Consider the following 9,419-nt stretch of genomic DNA (forward strand, 5'->3'; position numbering starts at 1 on the left):
CCGTCAAGGAGAGGGAGGTCAAGCTCAGGAAGCGCCGCGATCGCCTAGGCGCGCTGGAGCAGGAGTTGGGGGCGAGGAAGGCCGATCTGGACGACAAGGCCCTGGTTCTTGCCGAGGACCGCGTGGCCTTCATGGAGATGGAGCCGAAGGATCGCTCCTCGCTGAGGACGCTTTACGACAGCAGCCTGGAGAGCCAGCTGGCTGGCGCCGAGGATGGCCCCGCCAAGCTGCTTCCCTTCCTGGTTCGTGCTCTTGAATATGTCGCCCTTGGTCTTGGCCCCACGGCCGAGGCCGAGGCGCGTGTCCTGTCTTCTGCAGCACTGACGCGGGTCCTCACCCACATCTACCTTCGCGATCCCGGCATCAACCTCGACAGCCTGCTGGAGCCAGTAAGCGGCGAGCGTGCCGCTGCCGCTGCCGAGGCCATGAAGGGTCGCGCGGAGGCTCTGCTGGGGAAGTTCCGGGCCTTCAGCACCAAGCCGAAGCAAGGCGCTGCCGACCCCACTGCTCCATGAGGCGAACCCACACCGCGCTGCTCCACCGCCGACAAGTGACTCCGTTGTGGCTCTTGTCCTGCCTTTAATTCCTGCACATGTATCATGCCTCGGGGAGGCATTTAAACTTGCGTTTGGCATTGAGATGACAGTGTGGACTGTAATATTTGCTTTTGAATTCCTTGAAATTTGCGCTTTTCCTTCCTACTTGCTTACATTCTACGCCGGCAGAGCCCGGCCCCGCGCATACCTCACCCAGCGTTAGTCCCGACCAGAAACCAGGACGGGGCCAAGGAGTGAGGGGCTATGTGACAAGCTAGGCTCCTGAGTTGCGATGCTCAGGAGTCCCCCTTGGCGCACGAACAGCAAGTAGGGAGGTGTGATGTGGGTGGATCTACCGTTCTACGTCTGCAGAGCCCGGCCACGCGCATACCTCAACCGCCGTTAGCCTTTCGGAACTAAGGAGTGAGGGGCTACGTGACCAGTTAGGCTCCTGAGTCGCGATGCTCAGGAGTCCCCCTTGACGCTCAAACGGCCTTCGTACCTTGGCTCCGCTCGGGGAGAGACGCGTGACGAACCAGGCCCGGGGGGGCTGGCTGGGCGGCGTGCGTCTGGGCGTGACCCAGGCGCAGCCCCCGTGCCCAGCCCCCTCGCGCGGCACTCCCGAGGGGAGGCGTTACGATGAGGCTAGACACTGAGATCTGGGCTCCCTGAGGTTGATGCGGCCCAGGGGCCACCCTCAGTTGTTTATCACCAGCGCGGAGCATAGCGCTTCCGTATGTGTACGGGCATAGCCGCTCCTCGGCAGTGTCGTCAGCCAGCACGGAGCATGGTGCTTCCACTGGTACGTGGGAGGGGGCCCTCCTCCAGGAGGAGCCCCCGGGGCGTGTACAGCCCCGCCCTGACACGTGGCTGGCACGGTAGGGCCTGGCGAGGTGTATCTAGGCACCCGTGAGCCAGCGCGGGACTCACGGGGCCCTACCTCTAGGCGGGTTGCGCCTGGCACTGGGCCTTATCTTGTGATGTGTCCCTGCAAATTTGGTTAGATGCCGACACTCTACGTCCTCGGGTTCCGGCCCTCGAGATGGTCTCAGCCGTCGCTGGTATGCCAGGTCGCGATGTCGTGGACATGGCCAGAGGGTGAGGGCTGGAGAGCCAGTAAGAGCCCTGAGTCGCGATGCTCAGGTACCCCCCCTTCAACGTGCAAGTGGTCGGCATGGAGAAGAAGAGGTGCCGTGGACAGGCATCAAATAATCAAGCATGGTGGGTTGAACGCATAGCCGGAAATAAACGCAAAAGGGGTACATGCCGCTCGGTCTGGCCCGAGCGACTTGGGGATCATGTAGCCCGAGGGGCGCCCCCAACAAGGTAAGCTAACAACATGAAATAAAAGGGATACACGCTGCAGGGACGGACCCACGCGGCCTGGGAATAATGCAGCCCTGGGGGGCGCTCCCAGCTGGAAGTGAAACTTGAAAGATGTCACCTGATGACGTTGAGGACGAAGGGGTGTTGGTGTAGCAGACTCGGTGGGCTACGGAAGCCGATCCTCACGAGCCCCCAGGCCCAGGGGCCTTGGGAGGCTCCGGAGGCGCTGGCGGCTCCTCGCGGACCATCTCCATCTCCGCCAGGGCTGCGGAACGCCTGGCCTCTTGTGCCTCCGTGATGCCCCTCATGAGGCGCTGGTACGTGGCAGCCGCGTTCGGCAAGCCGTAAGGCATGCGAACGTAGCTGTGGGGTGGACCATCGCAGCGCCCCACTCGCGAGGGCCAGAGGCGCTCCAGAGAGGCGACTCGGTTGAGCCCTGGTATGTCGATGCAGACGCATAGCCCACCATCCTCGCCTGGATGGGGAGCCACTGCTGGTAGGCGGCGGCCGCCTTTCATGACTCTTGACTCCTGTAGCTCCTGAATGGCCTTGCTGACGAACTCCTGAGGGTCCGACTCTCCTTGCCTTGCTCCTTCTTGAGGGAAATGTGCTTCGAGACACGCCTCCATGTGGTGCCCAAGTGTCTCCCTCGTGACCCTAGCTAGGTCGATGGCCCTCCAGGGGAGAGCCCCCGAGCCCTGCCTGAGGAGGGCGCCGGGCAATCTTTCCTATGCGATGGAAGGAGGTTCCCCCTGGGCAGGCACGGGCCTAGCGGGACCTGCCTCCTGAGGGGCCGGGCTGGACGATGTCTTCTTCTTCTTGGGGGCGGTCTCGGGAAGCCTCCTGCTTCCGCGATCTGGGTCTTCCAGTGACGAGGTCTGAAAGGCTCGTTCCAGGGAACACACCGCGTCCTTCTCTTCACAGGGCACCGTGATGACTCCGCCACTTCCTGGCATCTTGAGGACGTTGTAGCCGTGGTGAGTTACGGCCATGAACTTGGCCAGCGCTCGGTACCCAAGGATGGCGTTGTATGGCAGGCGAATGTGAGCGACGTCGAAGTCAATTAGCTCGGTGCGGTAGTTGTCGCATGCCCCGAAGGTGACAGGGAGGCGGACCTGCCCAATCGGGACCGTGGAGCCGTCGGTGATTCCGGAGAATGGCTTGGTTGGCTGAAGCTGGCTGTAGGGCACTTGGAGATTGTTGAATGTTTCCACGGACAGGACGTTGAGCCCTGCCCCGCCATCGATGAGGGTCCTGGTGACCACCACGTTGCTGATGATTGGGGAACAAAGCATCGGGAGGACTCTGGCTGTAGCTGCACACTTGAGCTGATCTGCTGAGCTGAACGTGATGGCGCACGCCGACCACCTGAGAGGGCGCGTGGCTTCGAGCCTGGGGAGGACTGCATTCACTTCACGGGCGAACTGCTTGAAGATGCGTTGAGAGGCTGGGGCTTGAGCCCCGCCCAGGATGCAGGCGATCGCGCACGGCTCCTGGAAGCCCCCAGCCCCCTCGTCCTAGTGGCGGTCCTCATTTCTCCTTGGCTGCGGCGGCAGCCGGAGGGAGGCTCGCGTTGCCTTGCGAGCGATCCTCGCGAGGCTGGTCCCTCCAGTCTTCCTCGCGAGGCGGGTCTTGCCAGCGATCCTCGCGAGGTTGATCACGCCACCCTTGGCGCGGGCCACGGTCTTCCCAGCGTCCTGCGTTCCTTCCTCCTCCTCGACCGTAGCCCCGGTCACCGCGGTCGGGGCGACGGCCGATCCTTCCTTCTCGCACAGCTCAAAGCTCTTGACATTCGTTGGTGTTGTGGGTGTGGAGGTCGTGGTACACACAGTACCGACTGCCCTTGGAAGGTTCGGGCTGATCTCTGCCCCGCTTGGTGTCTGGTTCTGCCGCGAGCACGGCAGCCCCCTTGCGCTTCACATCCTTGGCCTTGGGCTTCTTCTCTTCTGGGTCTGCGGCAGGCAGCTCGAGGAGGGAGAGACGCCCTTCCTCAGCCCTGGCGCACTTGGTTGCCAAGTTGAACAGCTCCAAGGAAGTGCATAGGTCTTCATGCATCGCCAGCTCCTCCTTCATCTTGACATCACGCACACCGTCGGAGAAGGCTGAGATGATGGCCTCCTCAGTCACCTTGGGAATCTTGAGGCGTGCGTTGTTGAAGCGCTGGATGTACTTCTGCAGGATCTCCCCGGGTTGTTGCTTGATGCGGCGCATGTCGCTCACGGCGGGTGGCCGGTCACGAGTACCTTGGAAGTTGGCGATGAAGCGGGTGCGCATCTTGTCCCAGGAGGAGATCGTGCCTGGAGCCAGGTTCAAGAGCCAGGTGCGGGCCCCGTCCTTGAGCGCCATGGGAAACCAGTTCGCCATGACCTTCTCGTCTCCGTTGGCAGCTTCGATGCCCAGCTCATAGAGCTGGAGGAACTCCGTAGGGTCAGCCGTGCCGTCGTAACGAGGAGGCAGGTCCGGCATGAACTTGTCGGGCCACGCGACGCTGCGTAGCTCGGTGGTGAAGCCACGGCAGCCTGCTGTGGCCACGGGAGGCCTTGGGTGACGGAGAGCTTGGTCTTGCGTGTCCCCACGCGCTGCAGCTGGGAGCAGCACGGGGTCTTGATGTGTGGGAGCGGGAGCATGGTCGCGACGTATTGGAGCAAGGAGCACCCGGGCAGCTTCTTGCGGGCGAGGGACTTCCTGGCAGCTCTGCTCTTGCCGCGCTGGCACCTGACGGAGCGGGTTCTGCCCAGGGACCACGCGCCTTGGAGCCATGGCGCCTTCCTGAGGAGGAGGCGGCCGAGGCGCCGCCGGAGCTTCGTCGCCCGCGCGGGGCGGGGTGCGGTGCAGCGGAACGGACGGTGCAGGAGAGCCCCCTGCGGCGCGGACGAGCTCGGCGACGCGGTCGAGCCATTCTTCGTAGACGTCGTCGACGGGACGGTAGCACAGGAGCTCGTTTGCCGCGATGAGCGCAGCTCGAGCCTCCATGGGTGCGCGGAGCGCGCGGGACGAAGAACCAGCTGGGGTGAGCGAGGGAGTAGCGGTGCGGCCGTCTTGCCGCACGGACGGATGCTGAGACGATGCTTGCTGCTCGTCCCCCGCCGGGCCGGTGGCGGTGTTGACGACAGGTGACGGGGAACGGCGAGGACGCCCGCCAACAGGAGCCGTCTGGGCGATGCGGGAAGCGAGAGTGGCCCGGTGCTCGGCGCGGGCCCGACGAGCGTCAGACATGGGCGCGATGGTCGGAGGAGAACGGGGTGGTGGAAGACGAATTCCGGCGCACCCCTACCTAGTGCGCCAAATGTCGGATTTCGGGTTCCGGCAGACCCTTGAGGTTCGAACACTGGGGTGCGCGCGGAGATTTCGCCTCCTACCTACCTGCACCCCTCCGCCTCGCTAAGATCTAAGCTATGGAAAGAACAACACGATAGACACAGGGTTTATACTGGTTCGGGCCACCGTTGTGGTGTAATACCCTACTCCAGTGTGTGGTGTGGTGGATTGCCTCTCGGGCTGATGATGATGAACAATACAAGGAAGAACAGCCTCGCGAGGGTCTGTTCTTGGCTGGGGCGATGAACTGCTGGGAGGAGTCCAGTCACCCTTCTCTCTTTCTCTCTTCTCGATTGTTTATCTCGATCTCCCTCTACCTCTCTCTCCTTTCTCCCCTGTGGGTGGCTGGTCCTATTTATAGAGGCCCTGGTCCTCTTCCCAAATATCGAGCGGGAAGGGAGCCAACAATGGCGGGCTAATTTGAAGGGGGACAGCTAGTACCAGCTATCCTGACAAAAGTAGTCTTTGCCTGCACAAAGCTTTGGTGGTGACGCCGTCTTGGGCTCCACGATGACCTCCGTCTTGCAGTCCTGCTGGCCTTGGTCTCGTTCCACCGAAATGGCAATCTTTGCATGATGCCTCGGTACTCCGTGGCTGCGCTTGCTCCCTTTGCACCAAAGAGGAAAGGAGGACACTGCGCGGGCTGGCACCCGCCTGGCGCCCTTGGTCGTCATGGCTTGCGTCACGGGCACCTCGTGAGGTACCCCGCCTTGATCTCTCCGCCTCCTGGCGAGCCAGCCTGATGAGTCCGTGCCTGAGGAAGCTCCGCGTCGTCCGCCCCGCGAGGCTTGGCCCCTCGCGAGGGTCTTGGGTCTGTGTTGGTGAAGATGGGCCGTGCTGGGCCCCCCTTTGAGCCACGCCGCGGGGCGCAGGCAGGCAAGTCTGGGGACCCCCGTTCCCAAAACGCCGACAGGGGCCCCGAGGCCAGCTCAATTGAGTACGTGTACCGGGTCCCCTTCAGCAGAATCCACGTCTTCATCGGCAAGATCGGCGAGTCAGGCCCTGAGTCGGACACCTGCACCAACATCATCGAGACGACTCAGCTTGCACGACCCGCCAAGGTTCAAGCCGCTGTAAAGCATGCCTTTGTCGGTTTCATCCATGGGGAGGGGTTTGAGGAAGGATCCGTGTCTGGTGGTGAGACGGCCATCCGCTCTGACAGTGAGTCGTCAACCGGTGAGACCAATCAAATGTATCAACTGCAAGACGGATGGCTTGGGGGTTGTTCCGATGGCGACAGTATTCCGAACCCCTATGAGCCATCGAATAGGATTGCAATCTTCATGGCCGGTACACAGTCGGTGCTCGGTTCGACAACCGCCGCATCTATGACCTCCAACTCAACGACTGCGGCGACGGCCAGGGCTAGCGGCTCTGCGTGCCCGCCCGTTCAGGTTCTGACCGAACTATTGGATGCTTTGGCAAAGTTGATGGGGACGGAGGTAACCCCAGACACTCAAGAGCAGCATAAAGTGGATGTTGCGAGGCTACGAGATGAGATAGCTCAAGCCAAGGAAGAGCTAGTGGCTGAGAACGCTAGGATAGCCATAGAGCAAGCCGCTTTGGACTCTCAGGCGCAATGGATTCATGTAGAATCTTTCTGGCTTACCTTGGATCAAAATGCTTCAAATGCCATCATGAGAAGAAGGCACCAGAGTCGTTTACCTCCAGAGTATGATGCGAGGAACCTTTTCAGCACACCTGGGGCAGGCACCAGTGACCCGCCCGTAGTGAACCGGGCAGTTGAGACGCCCGTGACCGGAGCGCCGGTTCAGCCGCGTGTTGTGGATCCGCCTCGCCTGGATATGGCTCCGCCTCAGCATGTTTCGACACCACCGGGTCATTATTCTAACCCTCTGGATAATATGATTGTTGTAGCAACAAGATTGGTGGCTCTCCCGGTGGAAGGTGAATCTCCGGCTGCGATAGAGACGCGGAGGGCCAAAGAACTTCTTCAAATAGCATTGGCTCAATAGGAGGCTTATTCATATAGCTGTGAACGAATTCACTCCACCCCTTGTCCAAGCCGGAGTTATAGTAGACATATGGACTCGCCAGCGGTTTCAAGCAGTGAGCAACACCGTAACCAACCTTGTAGGCATGACCCGATGTGCGATGGTGTCGATGCTCAGATTTGGTGGATCAGGGAAGGGCGAGGCGGGAGGCTGCGCTGGCGGCTCAACATCAATCTCTGGTTTATCCATCAGCATCGGTGGAGGCAAGAGTGACCTCTAGAACCCTGGGTGTGCCATGTTTAGTGCCGGCTCTGCGCAATGAACGTTTGCCTAAGGATTTCAAGGGCCCTTGTAAGGTGCCTAATTACACAGCAGACCAGCCCCCAGAGGCTTGGATTGAGAGCTATGAGATGGCTATGGAGATGTTGGATGTTAGCGATGCTGCATGCGCTAAGTATTTCACCATGATGTTAGATGGGCTAGCTCATACTTGGTTGAAAGGGCTGCTCACTAACTACATTAGGTCATGAGCGGAGCTGAAAATGCGTTTTGTCCAAAAATTTAAAGACACATGCAAGCAACCTATGTCGATTCTGGATTTAGACTCTTGTGACCAAGGTGAGGGCGAGTCGACAACCAATTGGGTGCACCGGGTCTCAGACGTTATACACTCATCAGACAGTATTAACGCCGGTTCAGCAGTCCTGATGTTGGAGAAGAATTGTCGTTTCCTCCCCCTTAAGTAGAAACTGGGGCGGCTTAAACGCTACTGCAATGACATGGGGAAGCTCATCGCGGCTCTTGTCAAATATGCGACTCTGATAGTACCAAAGATCCTGACTCTGATGAGGAGAAGGCTGGTAAGGGGAAGAAGAGCGGCAATACAAAGGGGCAGCAGCATAATATGACAGGTCAAAGTGGCAACGGTAAGCGCAAAGCTGATGGCGGTTTAGACTTTGTGGACAACACCAATACGCAGAATAATAATCAGCATCGTAAGGGCAAGCCACCCCGGCTTGGAGGGCCAAAGTTTAACATTGAGGCGATGATGAATCAGCCTTGTCCAAAGCATGGTACGCAAGAGAAGCCGGCCAATCATCTATGGAAAGATTGCTTCATCATGAGGGAGTATAGGAATTCCAATTTTTTCCAGAATAATCATGGCCCGAATGGCGGCTCAGGATCCGGCTCTCACGGGCCTGTCTTTGGTGGTGGCGGCTCAAACTCTGGTTTCCAGGGCCAAGGCAATCAAGGCGGTTTCAATCAACAATCTAGGCAAGGGAATCAGCAGCAATAGTCTGGTTATTAGAGTAATCCAAAGCAATTGAATAGTGGTTAGTATCATGTATTTACCACAAGTTTGTGTAAACGGGACTAGAAGGTTCATAAGAGGGCGGTCAACACGGTTGAGCCGGCAATCCCTCGATACTTGCGATGGTCCGAACATGCTATTGTGTGGAGCCGTGAGGATCACCCGCCCCGGGTTGACAATCCGGGTCACTTGGCCTTGGTGGTTGCGCCTCAGGTTGGAGGTTAAGTTCACTAAAGTGCTCATGGATGGAGGCAGCAGCATCAATACCCTTTATTATGATACTTTATGCCGTATGAATTTAACTGATAAGGATCTTAAGCCGTCCTCTACTGTTTTTCGTGGAGTGGTGCCCGGTAAGTCGGCGTATCCGATGGGTAAGATAGCTTTAGAAGTGGCCTTTGGACATGATAAAGATTTCAGAGCTGAGACACTGGCTTTTGAAGTGGTCAAGATCAGAAGCCCTTACCACGCCCTGTTTGGACGACCGGCTTATGTTAAATTTATGGCGCGGCCTTGTTATGTTTATCTGCAGCTTAAGATGCCGGGTCATAAGGGTACCATCACTATACATGGCAACAGGAAGATAGCTTTGGAGTGTGAAGAGGGCGGTGCTGCTTATGCCGAGACTGCTGTGCAACGGAGGAGTTAAAGTTTTACAAAGGTAATGTTGACCTGGTAGATATGACACCTTTGAAGAAGCCAACCACAGAGCATGACCCTCTTTTGAAATTTAAGTCGGCAGATGACACTAAGTTGGTTGATTTTGTTTCTGGGACTCAAGCAGTTCAGTATCAGTGCTAATATGGATCCAAAATAGGAAACCTCGCTCATCGAGTTCATCCGTCAGAACCGGGACATCTTTGCATGGAAACCTTCTGACACGCCAGGTGTACCGACGGAACTCGCTGAGCACACTCTTAATGTTGATCCAAAGTTTAAACCGTTCAAGCAATTCCTTCATCGTTTTAATGA

The sequence above is a fragment of the Triticum urartu genome, chromosome 4A (genome assembly GCF_056163025.1).
Source record: "Triticum urartu cultivar PI428250 chromosome 4A, HENAU_Tu73, whole genome shotgun sequence".
Lineage (NCBI taxonomy): Eukaryota > Viridiplantae > Streptophyta > Magnoliopsida > Poales > Poaceae > Triticum > Triticum urartu.